Source organism: Vulpes lagopus, chromosome 5 (genome assembly GCF_018345385.1).
Source record: "Vulpes lagopus strain Blue_001 chromosome 5, ASM1834538v1, whole genome shotgun sequence".
Lineage (NCBI taxonomy): Eukaryota > Metazoa > Chordata > Mammalia > Carnivora > Canidae > Vulpes > Vulpes lagopus.
Genome location: NC_054828.1, coordinates 126496937 through 126514147, shown reverse-complemented (window position 1 = coordinate 126514147; position 17211 = coordinate 126496937). Strand labels below are relative to the sequence as shown.

Here is a 17211-nt window from a genome sequence, read left to right as displayed (position 1 = left end):
CTCCTGAGCCCTTACAGGCAAGCCGGGCTCCCTCCCACACCCTCACCCCCTTTCCCAGGGAGCAGGGGCAAGTGGAAGAGGCACTGCTCTAGGTACAAAACAAGGTCCTGAAAGACCCTGGTCCTGAGGACTGGATCTGGGGGACCCACCCTTGCAGCTAGAGGTGGGGGCAGCTGGGCAGCTGGGCAGGAAACAGAGGATGAGAAGATATATTGGCATGTCTTAGCTTGTGCTGCCATAACAAAATCCCAAGGCTGAGGGGCTTACCGAAGACATTTATCTCTCACAGCTCCAGAGGCTGGAAGTCCAAGATCAAGGTGTTGGCAGATTCAGAATCCGGGGAGGGCTCCTTTCCCGGCTTGCATATGGCTGCCTTCACTCTGTGTCCTCACAAGGCCTCTGTGGGCCGAGGGAGAGATCTCATTCCCTCTTTCTCTTCTTACAAAGGCCCCAATCCTATTGGATTAGGGTCCCACCCTTATGACCTCATTAACCTTAATTACTTCTTAAAAGTCTTCTTTCCAAATACAGGTGCTCTGAGTGTGTCAGGGCTTGGGGTATGACTTTTGGAGGGACATGCCTCAGTCCATAGCAGGGGAGTTGCTCTAGGAGAAGGGTCAGTCTAGTTTACCTTGACCCCTTGGAGCTTTGCAAGGAGGAAGGCGGAGCCATCTGAAAATGCCTCTGAGTCACGCTCCCTAGGTAAGCCATGGGTCACAGTATCTGCTTCAGGGGCCTCCGCGAACACTGGTGGACCTCAGGGAGAAGCAGGCTGGCCTCATCATCCAACTTCCCCACCTCTGATCCCTACTGACCTGAGGCAGGATGCAGCGATTCCAGAAATTCTTGCTGTTGGTGCTGCTAGCAAGTTTTCCGACCATTTCCTCCAGTATGAGGTTCTGGGGTGAGGGGAAGGGTGTGTAGCCAGTGGTGCTGCCTCTAGCCTAAGGGAACACGGCCCACTCTAGTCCCAGCAGCCACACTTCTCCCCTCTGTAGTTGTAATGACACAGAGGGACAGAATCAAAAGAGGACCTGGAGACAAGTGGGCCTTTACTTCCCGAAGCATTCAGGAGCAGGAGTTTGTGAGCTAGAACCATGTTTATTGGAAAGAACCTCCTTAGGAGGATGTGCATTCAAGTTCATCAAAGGACTGTGAATGATTTTTTTTTAAATAGTATTTTTTTACTATATTTTTTATTATTTTTACTATTTTTATACTATTTTACCATTATTTTTAAATAGTATTTTTCCAAAGCCTGTATGGGCCCAGCCCAGTAACACTGAATCTGGCTTTTGGACTTGGCTGCCCCTGATGCTAATATGTGTCCCTGGACATTTCCTTTCTCCAAGAGTGTGATCTCATCTGTAAAATGTAGTAATAATCTCAAGAATGTTGGGAATAGCATATGTAAAAGTGCTTCGAGAACAGTAATGTCATAAAACTAAGTCAGATAGTATTAAGAATAGTCAGACTCACTCCTGACTTTTAGTGTTTACAGCTATGTAACTGTAAATAGAAGGCACACTGTATATACAGCATGCCACCTGTTAGGTGTTGAACTGTTCCCCCATAAAGATGTTGAGGTCCTAATCTCCGGTACCTGTGAACCTGACCCTATTTGGAAACAGTGTCTTTGCACGTGACCAAGTTAAGGCCATTAGAATGGGCTCTTGTCCAATAGGACTGGTGTCCTTATTGGGGAGAATTGGAAACAGAGGCAGACACACACAGAGGAAAGGTATTATGAAGGTATGGGGAGAAGACGGCCATCTCTAAGCCACGAAGCACCTGAGCCTACAGGAGCAGGGGACAGGCTCGGGAAAGATTCCCCACCAGGTCCCTCAGAAGGAACCAACCTTGCTGACGCATTGATCTCGGATTTCCCAGCTTCCAGAACTCTGAGACAACACGTCTTGGTTTGAGCCAGCAGCTTGTAGTACTCTGTTGTGGCAGCCCCAGGAACCTAACAGAACGCCATACCCCGAATTTGTTTTTTGCTTTGCTCTAGTTCATGAAATTCAAAAGTACTTATCGAGTAACTACTATCTGCCCTTCCTCTGAAAGAATGAAAGGAAGAGGTCAGGTTGTATCTCACCTGAGGGAGACCCTGCTCCTTTTGAAGTTCAGGGAAGGGGGAAAAAAGTTCAGGGAAGGGAAATGCATAGGAGCTGAGAGGTCAGAGGCGGTGAAATCTGAGCAGAGCCCTGAGGGGTAGGTGGGTTCCAGATGGGTGGGAGAGAAGGGCCCAGGCAAAGGCCCCCCCTGAGGCCCACTGATAGGCGGGGTCCAGGATGTGCCTCCACCCACCTCTGTACTCACCTTGAGATTCCTCTACCTGCCTCGCTCTGGGTCTACTGAGCTTTCCCCTCCTCCTTATATTTCAAGACCCAGTGAAACCGTCACCTGCTCTGTGAGCCATTCCTGACCCTCTCCCCATGAGCTGATTTTGCGGGGGGAGCGGGGGGGGCACGGCGAGCTATAGCGCAGTCCTCGATGACGATGTTATCATGTCCTATATGGATGTCTGTCTGTTGCCCTGCGACTGGGCTGGGGAGACCCGTGCTCTGAATCTGTGGCAGAGACACTGTGATGTGCTCACCCAAATGACCGTTTCCTCCTGGGCACAGAGGAAGGCTGTGATTGCCGGACCCCTTGCAGCCCGGTGGCACCAGTTCTGGTCATTGACTGCAGACCCACGTGATGTGTGCCTCCTCCGGGCCTGGCTCCCAGTGACCTCCCAACCCTACCCGGAGACCCCCAGCTCACACTATCCCCTCCCTTGTGGCTGGCTGGAAGTCAAGGAGGGGGGGGGGCGGAGACCTCAGACGCCCTGAGGGAAGAATCTCTAGATGGAAGAGATTCTGGTGGAATCTCCAGATGGAAGCGGCTGGAGTTCCTGAACATCGGGCGTGTTCCCGGAGGAGTCTTCCCCCAGCCCTCTGACCTAGCCCTGAACCGCAGCCTGAGTGAGAAGTGGGTCTTACGTGTGACCCCAGCAGCACTAGCCTATGTCAATCATCCCAGTATCTGCAGTCCCCCTGCTGATGGGCCTGGGCTTGACACATGGCTGGGGGCCTCTCACCTGTAACCCCACCCTCTGCACGGACATACTCAGGGAAACCTGCTCAATGACCCTGGCCCCTGGTCTGCTGAGAAAAAAGGATGCTGCCCCTGGGTACCAGAGCTGCTCTGTGTGACTTCACCACAGCCCCATACCGGTGACGCGGGCGCTCAGTCATTATTGTATTTAATCCCCACAGCAGGGCTGCCTAGGAGACTAACTCCCTCTGGGGTTGCCTTTGCCATTTGCTTGCTGAGAGAGGGGTCTGGGCTCAGACCACCTTGCCAGCCAGCGCAGCGCTCCCCCCCTCAAGCCGCCCCCCAGCATTGCTCCCTGCAGCCTCCTGTGTAGTGGGAGTTCACTCACCGTGTTTTTGTGGAGGAGGATTTGCAGGAGGATTTGAGTTTTCCCCTAGAGACGCCAGAAAGACAGTCTGTCTCAGCCTAACACTAACGCCCAGCTCCACATTCAGGGCTGTTTCTGTGGTTACCTTTCTTCGGGGATGTTTGGGGTGGGTGGGTGGTGGTAGTGGTGGGTGTGTGTATATATTTGCTTTTTCCAGGGCCCAGATTTTCAGGAGCTACTGGGGCGAGGGGTTCTGGGAAGCACAGTCCCTCATTCCTTCCCTCAGGGAGGTGCCTTCGGAGGGGGACAGAGGAAGTCTACAGGGAACACAGGTTTGTCTCTCCCTGCCACCCAGGCCGCCTGTGTCTGGGACCAGGATGTCAACCAAAGACCCGCAGCCCGCGAGGGAGGGAAGGGCCCCGGGAGAAGCCTGCTCCGCCGCCTGTGCATTTTATAGGTGGGGAAACCAAGGCCGCGGGAGTCTCAGGGACTTGCTGAAATCGCCCAGAATTGGCAAAGGCAAGCAGAACTGGAACTCAGGCGCCCCTCCTCCCGGTCCTCCGCTCCTTCCCCGAAAGAGGCGCGGTTGGTAGGGTGTATCCGCGCAGGGGACTGGCGGTGAGGGTGCCAGAGGGCCCCGGGAGACAGCCTGGGGCGACTCCGGCCTCTTCCCTTTCTGGGCCACCCGGGCCGCACTTCCTGCAGAGGCCGGGGAGGCGGGGGGTGGGCGCGGGGCTGGCCCCTCCCGGTGCCGCCTCCCGCCTCTCCCACGCCCGCAGGCCAGAGGCCAAGGGTTGGGGAGGCGGCACCGGTGCTCGGCTCCGCTCCGGCCCCGAGATCCGCCCGGGACCGGGGCCGGGGCCGGGCTGGGGCCCGGGCGGGGCGGAGGGTGCAGCGGGGAGCACCGCGGGGCGCGGGGAGGAGGCTCGGAGGCCCGCACCCCGGGGCCGGGAGGGGCGTGGCCAGGGCCGGGGGCGCGACCCACGCAGGCAGGTGGGCGGGGCCTGGCGGGGGCGGGGCCTGGCGGGGGCGGGGCCGCAGGGACCTCGAGCTCGGCCCCGCCGCACGCCCCGCCCCCGGCCCCCGCCTCCGGGTCCCGCCTTCCAGTCCCTTCCTTCCCGGCGCTGGCAGGCGGGCCGCGGCGGCTGCAGGCGGCGGACGGGCGGGCCGGCGGACGGGCGGGCGCCTCCACCTCGCTCGCTCCCTCGCCGCCGGCTTCCTTTTGTTTTTCTGGGAGGCGATGAGCGCAGGGCCGGCGCGGAGGCTGCGGGCGCACGGAGGCCCGCGCTCCTAGCCACCCCTCCCGGCCTCGGCGCGCTCGTCCCGGGCAGCGGCCCGCGCCCGCCCCAGCGCCAGCCGCGCCGAACTTGGGCTCGGGAAGCCGGCGGACCGCGTCCTGCGCCGGAGCAGGTAGGGCTGCGGGGAGTGCGGGCGTGTGCACCGGCCTGAGCTGCGAGCTGCGGGCTGCGAGCTGCGGCCGGGCTCTGCGCGCGCGCGTGTTGGGGGTGCCTCTGCCTGCGTGGTGGAGTTTGGACGCCCGCGGACCGGGCTGTGGCCCCGGAATGGCGTGTCCTAGTGGGGGCCGTGTGTGCAGTGGGTGTGCACATTTTGGGCTGCGTTTGTGGAATTGTGTGTCGGGGCGCAGTTGCTGGTGTGAGCGGCTGCGCGTGGGGCGCGGGTGGCGGGGTGGGCGTGGGCGGGCCAGCCCTGCGTGCGGAGCCTCTGGCCCCCGCCGGCCGGCGCAGTGCGGAGCTTCAGGCCCCCCCCCCATCCCCGGGAGCTAGCGCGGGCCTCTGGGGCAGCCTGGGTTCGCCCCGCCGGGGGGCAGGTCCCGCAGCCCACGTGGGTGGCAGGTGCGCCCCGGCCGGGGTAGGGGGCGGCGGCCATCCTCTCCCTGCTCACTAGGCCCAGGGGCGACGGCCGAGCCCTGCTCCGCAGTTAGGAGCCCTGGCCTCGCCGTGACCCGCACTGCGACCTGAGCCAGGCACGCCACCTTCTCTGGTTGAGGTTTGCTTCTCTATCAAATGGGGACAGTTCCTCCCTCGGGGTCTCTCATGACATTTAAAACGAGAACGCGCTAAAGATAGCGCTTGGCCCAGCGCTTGGCACACAGTAGGTGCTTAAGTTAATTGCATTAGTGTCAATGAGTGTCTGTCTCTTTTTTAATCCTTTTTTCCCCTCTTTATCGTGGGTGGTGCTATGACAGCCCCCTCCCGCGAACGTTGTGTGCCTCCCTCACGGCCCTAACTTAACCGCGAAGCACCGAGATTCGAGAAAGTTTGGGCTGCCGGGTGCGCCGCCAGCTCTGCGCACCTCCCGGGCGGCGCCGCCTCGGGTCTGCAGGAGCGCGCAGCGCCCAGCCGCGAAGGCTCCGGCGCCCGAGCTGGGGGTCCCTCTCCTGGCCAACTGCGGCGGCGGCTGCTGGAATCGGGAGCCTTTTTGTTCAACAAGTGCCTAGTCCCTGGGGCTTGCAGCTCTCGGAGTCTGGCGGCAAGGGCGTGACAGTGGCACTCCCCGCAGAGACGGACCTTGGGCTCCCAGGGCATCCCGGCCGCCCGGCCAAGCAGAAGGCATCCCCTCTGCTCCCGGCCAACGCCGACTCCCCCTGGGGGGGTGGTGTTTGCCAGGACCGCCAGTCCTGCATTGGGGCCTGGGCGCTGGACACCCTCTGACCCTACCCCCACCCATCCAACTGCAGCTCTCTTGGATCAGCCTCGCGCAGAGGAGGCCAAGGGCCGGTGGGATCCTTCCTCCTAGTCCTACACCTTAATTTTTAAAATATTTAGTTTGAAGCCTACGGCCGTGTAGCATTGAACTGCAGTGAATGTGCGCACCCTCTAAGCACGATTCACTCTCAGGGAGAGTCCTGCCAACCGCAGCATATCGCTTGCTCAGACCCAGCGGGGCCAGCTGGCCCTGGCTGCCCTGCTGCCTTCTGCCAAAGCTGGTGATTCCTTCCCTCCCTCGCTGTGGTTTTTTTCTTCCTCTCAGGACCCTTCCCAGTCGGAAACACAAATAACCTTTCACCAAGAGAGCTGTGGACCTCATGGTGCATGCTGCTCTCAAAATGGAGCATCTGCTTGGGATGGGGCTGGGGGCATGGAGATCATCAACTGGGCTGTGCAGAGGCGTGGGATGCATTTCCTGGGATCACCTGCTCCCGGTGGGTGTGCTCAGGGAGCTGGAATCCTTTGCAGGCTTTGATGACACAGGAGCAGAAACCTCTTGCTTGGTCTGTCTTTACCAGCACCTTCTGCTGAGGCCTCAGTGGTAATGGCAGGCCAGGGGATCAGGGGACCTGGATAAGCCAAATTTTCATCCGATTTGGTGTCAGGGCACACTTAGAATGCAAGCTGCTTTTTCTGTTTCATAAGATGATTTTATATCCAAGAGGAGAAAAGGGCTTTTCATCTGAATCCTACTCTCTTTCCCATAATCAGATTGAATAATATTGAAAAAAAAATCAGGCTGGCCTCGTCAGCTCAGAAGACAGATCAAAAGCTGGGGTATTTGTTGTTGTCGTTGTTGTTCTGTATTTTCCTGCTTAAAACCAGCCCTTTGTCTCAAGCAAAGCAGTGTTTTGGCCCTAGATCTATTTCTGTTTCACTTTTGAGAGCGCCTGTAATTACTGAGCTCTTGAGGTTTTATTGGATAATGTGCCAGAGGGAAGGCCCAGGGGCTCTGGCTCTTGCTTGCCGTGGGATGTGGTGCGTTGTAGCCTTGCCTGCTCCCTTTGGGTTCCACTTTGATGCTTTTCATAAGGTGGAAAATAGATGTGAACGTGTGATAATAACTTGGGACACCTGGCATTGGGAATCAGATGCCTGGAAGCTCAGACTTGTGGAGACACAACAGGTCAAAACCCCAGAAGAACAGAGATTTGCCCAAACCCTAGCCAGTGATCCATTCATTTCCAATAAGCCTTCTAGAGGGAAACTCTGTGAGATATAAAGGAGCTTGGACTAATTCCTTCAGAATTTATCTTAATGCCCCTTTCTGGCCACTGGGTTGTGCAGAATTAGAAATACAAGCTGTTGAGTGACAGGAGTGGACTCACCTCTGCATACAGTCCCCATCCAGGTCTCCTCCTTACCGAGCTCTGTCTCCACCTGGAGCTGCTCTGGAGTTTCATCATGGTAAAGCAGTAGTGCTGTCTTTCTGGGCTCAGACCCACTGCCTTTGTGGCTCCACATGCATGGTTCCAAGGGTTGCTTTTTCGCAGAAAATACTCTATTGTGTATTTGTGTGTGAGGTAGTCTGTCTCCCCCTTATGCCTACCGTCCTTCCTCTAAACTTCTTCAAAGACCTAGTATTGCCAGTCATAAGTGGTGAAGTGCCCAGGTCACTTAGGAACCAGTGTTAATCCCTGATACTACTAAGGAGCCCCAAAGTTTATTTGGCACCGGAGAGTAAGCTATTTGGCAGCTGAAATTTTATCTAGATCAGGATCAGGTTTGTGTTAGAATTTAGCATTCCAGCAAGCCTGAAACCAAGCTTGTTTGTTATGGGATAATGCTTCTAATTTGTGAGTCGCCCGCCCAGGCCTGATGGGGGATTATGTGTATTTTGCTAGTTTGTCAGCCCTGGATGTCATTGTATGTGGAGGGAGGGCACTTGTAAACTTTAATCATGCTCTGTCTACTTTGGGATTCACCATCCTCCCACAGTCTCAGTGGGTTTCTTTGGTGTTTTCATGCCCACGTGTAGGGCTGTGCATCTGTGCATCTCACGTGGCTTTTGTTCTCTTCCTTTTGGGTTGAGTTTCTAAACAGGGGACGACAGGTCGTGGTGTATGGAGATGGCTTAGGGGCCATTTTGGTGATTCTTGCTCCATGGGGGAAAGATGTTTCTTTCAAATCACTTGGTACCAAACAACAACAACAGAGAATGGAATCTGGTGACATGGGTTTTAATGTAACTTCCGGTAATCGATACAGTTTGACAGGTGAACAATTTCTTAGGCACTGATGAGCAAGGTGCAAGTCTAAAGATTTTTTTTTTTCCATCATCAGGAAAGCACAGTAAATCCTTTAGGAGAGCCCTGCCTTGGCCATGTCTTTTCAAGTATAATTGAATTTCAGAGGCAAAGCTTCATATCTCTGCATTTATGAGGCATGACTAACTGAAGACACTTTCCGAGAGATCTCAGGCTCTCTTCCTGTGGCAGCCCTCCCCTGCCAGCAGCAGGTGGGCAAAGATGCTTTCTTGGGGCTCTTTTCATTTACCTTTATAAGCCAAGCGCACCCCCGACACCTGCTAATCCAGCAGCTGTGTTTTCCGGATATCTGTTGCTTTTCAGCTCTTGAGGTGCAGCTCAGGTTGGCAGGAAGCCAGGAGCTGGGTCCGGGTGCTGGCATCCGTCCCACCTGCCTCACTAGATGAGAAGTTTCTGAGGAGCCAGTGATGGGTCTGTGACCCTTGGCTGAGAAACACTTGGGATTGTTAAATTCGTACTCCCTGGAGGAAGCCGCCGTGATTCTGAAGACAGGGAGAAGGCTTTTGGGGGTGCGTGGTTCTCCTCGTGGAAGTCTCCCGAGATTGCCTCAGTACCTGGTGGCCCCAGCTGAAATCCGCCCTTGCTGCGTGCCTCTTTTGGCCACGGGGGTGTCCCTTAGGTGCTCTTCTAGTGCTTCCCTTTCAACTGGGCTCACGCTGTGCATTGGCGGCCAAGCAAACCTGAGCTCTCCCTACACCCAGACCCATGGCCCTCATCATGCAGGCTCCACGCTACTGCACATCAAAGCAGAGCCCAGAACTTCCTGCCACCCCCAAGCCGGTCCCTCTACCTGTTGTAGTGAAGGACTTGCCTCCTCCATCATTACAGCTAGAAATCTCAGGAGTGTTTCTGGGCTCTTGCCCCCTCTTCCTCTGTCCGTAAATCATGATGCGGTCAGTCCTCTGTTGTCCTAGTTCCTTCTCTCTGTCCCCAGGGCCCCCCTGTTCCTGCAGAGCAGAGCTGTCTCATCCCTTATCCTGGGTCCTGGAGACCCACTTCCAGTCCAGTCATTGCTGTCATCAGGTCCATGCTGAAGACAGATTTTGTCATCTCACCCAGCCCGCCGGCCAACCATCCACTCCGAGTTCATGCTCTTGCTCAGTAAGTGTTCCTCTGAACACCTGCTGTGAGCCTTGCTCTGAGCAGAACTCTGAAAGCTCCATACAGGCTTCCTGCCAGAGCTCAGCTTGGGCTGGGGGCTGGGACGACCTCAGAGCTTGACAGGGGCTCCGGGGAAGCTCCACCCCCTGGGCAGAGGGGGCATGATGTGGGCTTGGGAGCTAACCTTCCAAGCTGTGCTGGGAGGGGTGCAGGTGTCTGGCGGGTGGGGGGACCGCGAGGGTGAGGGTAGCCGGGTTGCCACAGCACCTGCCTTCTCTCCCACCCAGACTTCTCTATGTGCTAAACTCTTACTCATACTTGAAAAAAAAAATTTTTAACAGCTTTATTGAGATATAATTTATATACTGTGAAGTGTACCCATTTCAAATGTACAATTCAGGAATTTTCAGTAAACTTACAGAATTGTGAAACCGTCACCACAATCCGGTTTTAGAACCTTTGCATTACCCCAGAAAGCTCCCTCCTGCCCATTTACTGTCACTCTCTGTCCCGCTCCTACCCCCAGGCCACCAGCCAATGGGCTTTGTGCTTCTAGATTTGCCTTTTCTTCCTGCCTCTCATTTTATAGATATGGCTCCAGGGCCTCTTCCCTGAGGCTTTCCTGGGGTTTTCCAGTGAGAGTTGATTGCTCCCTCAGGCTGATCAAATAGCCTGGGTGGTTGCCCACCTGTGGGATGGCCAGCTCTGTGACACAGTGACTGTGTCCATCTGGCCCCCTTTCCTCCCCTAGCACAGCGCTGGGTGCCTGGGGTGCACACAGGGCCTGTTGGCTGCGCTCAGTGAAGTTGCTTCCCTCACATTTCTTTTGTCAGCTCCTGAGTATCCAGCAACGAGTTAAAATTTAAAGTACGAGGTGGGGGTGGGGGAGTAATGATGATGTGGGGCAAGAACATGTGAGGCAGAAGAGGTCAAACCCATTATTTTTTAAAAATCTTTTATTTATTCATAAGAGACACACAGAGACAGGCAGAGACACAGGCAGAGGGAGAAGCAGGCTCCATGCAGGGAGCCCGATGTGGGACTCGATCCCAGAACTCCCAGATCACAACCTGAGCCAAAGGCAGATGCTCAACCACTGAGGCACCCAGGTGCCCCCAAACCCATTTTTAAAATTTTATGTATTTATTTATTTATTTATTTTTAAGTATTTTATTTATTTATGATAGACATAGAGAGAGGCAGAGACATGGGCAGGAGAAGCAGGCTCCATGCCGGGAGCCCGACGTGGGACTCGATCTCGGGTCTCCAGGATCACGCCCTGAGCCAAAGGCAGGTGCTAAACCACTGAGCCACCCAGGGATCCCCCCAAACCCATTTTTTTTTTTTTTTTTAGAAAGGGGGTTACTTTTTATTTATTTATGATAGTCACAGAGAGAGAGAGAGAGGGGCAGAGACACAGGCAGAGGGAGAAGCAGGCTCCATGCACCGGGAGCCCGATGTGGGATTCGATCCCGGGTCTCCAGGATCACGCCCTGGGCCAAAGGCAGGCGCCAAACCGCTGTGCCACCCAGGGATCCCCCAAACCCATTTTTTAAACAAAAAAATCCAGGATGCCCAGAGCACAACAGCTCACCCAAAGCCGTCGGCAAGAAGTAGAGGAACCAAGAATTAAGCCAGGTTACTTTCTCTCCCACCCCCGTTTGGTAGTAAGGATCTGCCCTTCTGGGGCTCTTCCTGGAGTGTTTGGTTTTTCGTGTCATAGTCTCCAAGCCACATAAATTCTGTGTAGGGCACGAGCGGTACGTGGCACATCTTCATTTGCCCCAGTGCTTGGCTCACAGCTGACCAGGTAGGAGTGACTTAAGTATGCGTGGGTGCAGGGTCTCCTGGGAGACAGACGGAAGAAGCCCTGGGAAGGGGGTGCACTTGCCCGGCTTGTACATTTCAGAAGACCTTCTCTTCTTGGGTTATTTTTGTAAAATAAATAGGAAAAAGCAGAGGAGGAGACCCCATTTTACAGATTGCAGATTGAGTCACAGAAATTGCCTACGCAGTGTAGACAGGTAGATCTGGGCCTAGTGTGTGGAGACCAGGTCACAAATGGTTGCTCTCCACTGTAAACTAACAAAATTAAAAAGACAACCCAGACAAAAAAGAAACACTCCTATAAGAGGCAAAACAACACAAAACAGAAAACACAAACAGCCCCTCTCTCCTAGCGAGGCAGAGAACATTCACAGTGGGCAGCAAGAGTGTCTTGTTTCCTTCTGAAGATCAGGGGTGTTGGGGTCCAGCAGCCCTGGTTTGAGTCAGGCTCTGCTCTTGTCACTTATCAGCTGGGTGATGCTCTCTGAGCTCGTTTGCTCATGTGCAGGACGGGGTTCCGGGGCCGCGTTAGACTATCACATGGAACCTGGACGTAGCGAACCCGTGGAGTCTTTGGCTGGTCACATGTCTGTGGTAAGTGGTGGTGGCCATTGTTGCTATTTATTTATTTATTTATTTATTTATTTATTTTTTAAATTTTTTATTTATGATAGTCACAGAGAGAGAGAGAGAGAGGCAGAGACACAGGCGGAGGGAGAAGCAGGCTCCATGCACCGGAGCCTGATGTGGGATTCGATCCCGGGTCTCCAGGATCGCGCCCTGGGCCAAAGGCAGGCGCCAAACTGCTGCGCCACCCAGGGATCCCCATTGTTGCTATTTAAACGTTCTTGGAGGGACCCCTGGGTGGCTCAGTGGTTTAGTGTCGGGCTGTCTGCAAGGAGCCTGCCTCTCCCTCAGCCTATGTGTGTCTCTCTCTCTGTCACTCACGAATAAATAAATAAATCTTAAAAAAAAAAATAACGTTCTTGGGTGGCAGTGCCTCCTCTGTCACTAAGGATTTCTTTTCATATTCAGGTTTATTAGGCATCTTTTTGACCCAGACTGTAGTAGCAAAGCGTTTGATGTGAGAGCCTGTGACTGTGTGAAGGCTCCCGGAGGGGAGCTGCTGTGGGCCCTGACTGGGGGCTGAGGAGCCGCCATTTTGGATTGCCCAGCTCATGCCTTCTGAGAAGCCTCTCTGAGGGTCGCCGACACAGTCGAGGTGACCCCAGTTCAGGGGGCTGCACGAAGACATAGAGGTGAAGTCATTCCTCAGACCCAGTGAGGTCCCGACCTCTTGACCCCCTGCCTTCTAGAACACTTGGAAGCATTTCTTGAGTTTGCTTGTGCCTATGGGCTGCCCGGGGACTCTTGGGAACCCCGGCAGAACCACGATTCTGCGCGGCCGTGTGTATGGATCACAGCACTTTTTTCCCCCTCCGGCAGCAAAATGCTCAAGTCTCTGCTTCCTTCCTGTGCATTTATTAGACATTTCCAGAAAACAGAATTGACGACAGCTCCCCACCCCTCCCTGTCACTCCCATCCTCTCTGCTGTGCTGTAATCCATTTTTGGAGGGAAGTGAGAACCTCTCAAGATCAATCACCTGGGTTTAAAAACAAATCATTCCCAACACCGTACAATTTTCCATATTTACGAGTGGGGCTGGGGAGTCAGTCCTGCCAGAGTGAGTGTGCGATGTCTAGAAAAGCCTGTGCCCCAACCATGGGCCCGAGGCAGGGCTGTGGGTGGGCAGGACTGGTGGCTCTCTCTCTCTCTCTCTCTCTCTCTCTCTCTCTCTCTCTCTCTTTCTCTGTCTCTCTCTCTCAGCCCTCTCCAAAGCGTGGGGTGGCAGTGGCAGGAATAAGACTTTATTAAAAATCCTCAGTCATGCAGTGCCAATCCCATGCTTGGTGACGCAGCCTGGACAGTCTGGCTCAGCTTCCAAGGGTGGGAGATGAAATGTGGTGGCTGCTTTGGCTTCTTTGGGTGTCTTTCTTTTCAGTGAGTGAAGGTAGAAAGAGGCCTCGGACAGATGTTGACGCTTGGCTTTCTTTCATGCTGGACCTTTGGCACTTCTGATCCATTCCTATTCTCCGGGGAGTGTTTGTCCCTCTTCTTTCTCTCTGAAGATGGGATGAAAAATTGCTACTTTTATTAGCATATGTTCTTGATAATATGCTATTATCTGCCCTCAAAACAATATGGCCTCAGTGATTGTTTTCAGAGCTAGCTGTAAGGTGACAGCTTATGCATTTGGGAATGATTTTTACTATCACTGGAGGATAGGGGGAGGCGAGTTGTAGTACAGGTGAAGTCCAGGTTTTCTCGGCCGGGGCCCCCCAAACAGTGTGAAGATCTCACTGCGGCCCATTGCTCCTTCTCCCTGTGCTTTGTCTTGGGTCACATGCCGGCTTCTGAGTACATCCACATTATCATTTTCACCATCACCACCCCCATCATCACCACCATCACTATCATCCTCCTCCTCATCATAGCTATCCCCATCATCACCACCATTGCCTCTATCACCATCTTTGTCCTCCTCCTCATCATCACCACTATCACTATCATCCTCCTCATCATAGGCATCACCATTATCACCACCATCACCACCATTGCTGTCATCACCATTCTACTCCTCCTCACAATCAACACCATCACTATCATCCTCTTCCTCCTCACCATCATCACCATCACTGTCATCACCACCATCGTCATCCTTCTCCTCATAGCCATCAGCATCATTACTACCATCACTATCATCACCATCCTCCTCACCATCACCACTGTCACCATCACCACCATCACCATCACCATCATTCTCTTCCTCCTCCTCCTCCTCCTCACCATCACTATCGTTACTATCACCATCCTCCTCCTTCTCCTCTTCATCACCATCATTACCACCATTACCATCATCACCATCACCATTACCATCACCACCATCACTGTCATCACCATCGTCATCTTCCTTATCATAATCATAACTATCAACCACCATCATCAGCATCACTGTAATCATCATCACCTTTACTACCGCCATCACCACCACCATCCAGTCTCTACCTTTGGTTCACTGCTTCACATAGCCCATTTCTGTTGAATTAAGGGTTCTTTGCTGGCAGGTAGTGGGAGCCACCTACTGTGAGGAGGGTAATGAGGGGGAATTAGTACAAGATGATGGTAGGTATGGAGTGGATGATGGAATGTTACTCTAAAAGAGGCCTTATGAGACTCACTAATCTGGAGTAGTCTTGGAAAATCCCACCTGTGCTAGTTAATTTTATATGTCACTTTGACTTGGCTATGGGATGCCCAGATAACTGGTAAAACTTTATTTCTAGGTGTGTCTATGAGGGTGTTTCTAGAAGGGATTAGCATTTGAATTGATTAAAGAAGACCCCCGCACCCCCACCCCCAACAATGTGTGCAGGCATCATTCAATCCACTGAGGGCCTGAATGGAACAAAAAGGCAGTGGAAGGTGGGATTTACTTTGTCTGCTTGAGTTGGTGTGTCTGTCTTCCGTTGTCCTTGGTTCTCAGGTCTTTGGACTCTAACTGAGACTTACACCATTGGCTGCCTTGATTCTCAGGCCTTTGGACTTGGACTCAATAACACCAGCTTTCCTGGGTCTCTGGCTTGCAGATGACAGGTTGTGGGACTTCTCAGCCTCCAAAGTCACATGAGTTAATTCTGATAAGTATCCTCATATGTGAATCTCTTATTGGTTTTGTTTTTCTGGAGAACCTTGACTGATAAACCACCTATTCTGCAGGCCAAGGAGAGAGCCAGTGGTACCTATTCTGTTGAGCTCCCCATTGCCCTTCCAGGGAGGACAAATTTGGCTCCCTATTGTATTCTCCAGGCCCTTTGTTGCCCCTCTTTACCAGTGCTGGCCAGAGCCTGACCTTGCTCGCTGGACACTGTGCTTGTCTGCCTCTCCCAGGACAGTGGGCCTCTTTGCATGTAAGACCTTGTGATTTCTCCTCCGTGGCCCCCCCCATTCCTGGCACAGAGCCTGGAACAATGGATGTCCAGATGTGTGGCTAAACCACCACTCCCTTCCCTTGACTGTAGGATGGTGGGAGAATTGAAGTATTTATCCTTAACACCTTCGCCAGAGGGACTTGCTTTTGCAGGCCTGAATGTGGGATTGGCAGGTCAGTGTTGTTTCCCATGCTCATCACCGAGTGGTGAATGTTTTACCCGTTTGCTAAAATTGCAACATGGTGGTATAGAAGCCATCGAGGCTTTCTGGGCTGACAGAACGATCCCCATCTGATTATCCATGTCTGGCTCTAACTTGGTGTGTGTGTAGTTTTTCTTCTCCAGATCTCAGTTTCCTTATCAGTTGGAGCTCAGGACTGGGTAACCTCTACATTCTCTGTCAGCTCTGTGGGCCAGGAGAAATGTTTAAAAATGTATACTTGAGGGGCTCCTGACTGGCTCTGTCCCTCGAACATGTAACTCTTGATCTCGGGGTCATGAGTTTGAGCCCCATGTTGGGTGTAGAGATGACTTAAAATAACATCTTAAAAAAAATGTAAACTTGAATTTTAGGACACATCCAACATGAAGCAAAGAGAATTTTCTTAGCTAAACTGACTGCAAAAAAAAAAAAAGGAGAAAAAGAACATTTTAGAACACACAGATACCTTAGCAACTGCCATCTCAAGAGCCGGCACCATAATTCAGAAGAAGCTGAGCGTGTCAAGGAACAAATTTGTGGAGCACCAATGAGAAGGAAGGGGAAGGGTCAGAGATACTGAGGTTGAGGGGGTGAGCTCTGTGCGTTTCATCCACCCCTCCGTCCATTCAGCAGGTTCATGTATGTGTCCCAGGACCGGTGTTGTATGTGAAAGAAGCTGAGATGAAGAGGATGGGCTTGTGTACAGAGGAGGTGAGTGATGTCAAGGGGAGCACAGAAGGCTGGCAGCCGAGCTAAGTTCTTAGGCTCTGGATCCGGTGCCTGATTTAGAAGCTGTTCACTATCCCTTTGAGAGGACACGCCCAAGGAAAACCAGTGCTGAGGATGCAGCCCTCCTCTTTGTCATGGTGCGACTCTCTTCTTTCTGGGAAGCCCACTGATTAGCAAGAAACTGGTGAACTGAACTTTTTATTGTTGTTTTTTAAAAGATTTTATTTATTTGAGAGAGAGAGAGAGAGAGAGAGAGAGCACAAGCAGGGTGGAGGGCAGAGGGAGAGAAGCAGACTCCCCGCTGAGCACGGAGCCTGATGCAGGATTCCATCCCAGAACCCTGGGATCCTGACCTGAGCCCAAAGCACATGCTTAACCAGACTGAGCCACCCAGGCGCCCCTGAACTTTTTGTTTTGACTAACTGTGAATTAGGGGGAATTAGGGAATATTAGAGAAGACAGGGAATTGTGTTATAGACAAAAGTATGTATTAATGCAAACTCCTGAATTGAGTTAATGAATTATTAAGAATTCTTTAAGGGGCGCCTGACTGGCTCAATCAGTTAAGCATCCAACTCTTGGTTTTGGCTCAGGTCATGATCTCAGGTCGTGAGATCGAGCCCTGTGTGGTGCTGTGAGTTCAGGGCAGAGTCTGCTTGAGATTCTCTTCTTTCTCTGTCCCTCCCCTGCTCTATAAATAGATAAACAAACAAACAAACAAACAAATAAATAAAATCTTAAAAAAGAGTTCTTTGAAATGAACACATTTGTGGTTATAGGCTGGTAGGTTTTTGCTAAAGGGGTTGAAAATGAGCAATTTAAACATTTCTCCTAAATATGTGACTGGGAAGCCAGGTATAGAACTATTTAGACAGTTTCATTCCAGTTATGTTTGGGAGGGGGAAAAAAGTTAGAGAAAACAGATGAGAAGGGCACACACCAAACTTTTTTAACAG

The 17211-nt window shown here is 52.8% G+C and overlaps 1 protein-coding gene across 1 annotated transcript in view; it reads left to right on the top strand.

The window, feature by feature from the left end:
- The first annotated feature begins 4541 nt into the window (after positions 1 to 4541).
- The window catches only part of HPCAL1 (hippocalcin like 1), a 113934-nt gene continuing 101264 nt past the window's right edge, over positions 4542 to 17211 (top strand). Inside the window, exon 1 of the mRNA XM_041755699.1 lies at positions 4542 to 4819. The gene's annotated coding sequence lies outside the window, so the exon portion shown is untranslated. The remainder of the gene's footprint in view (positions 4820 to 17211) is intronic.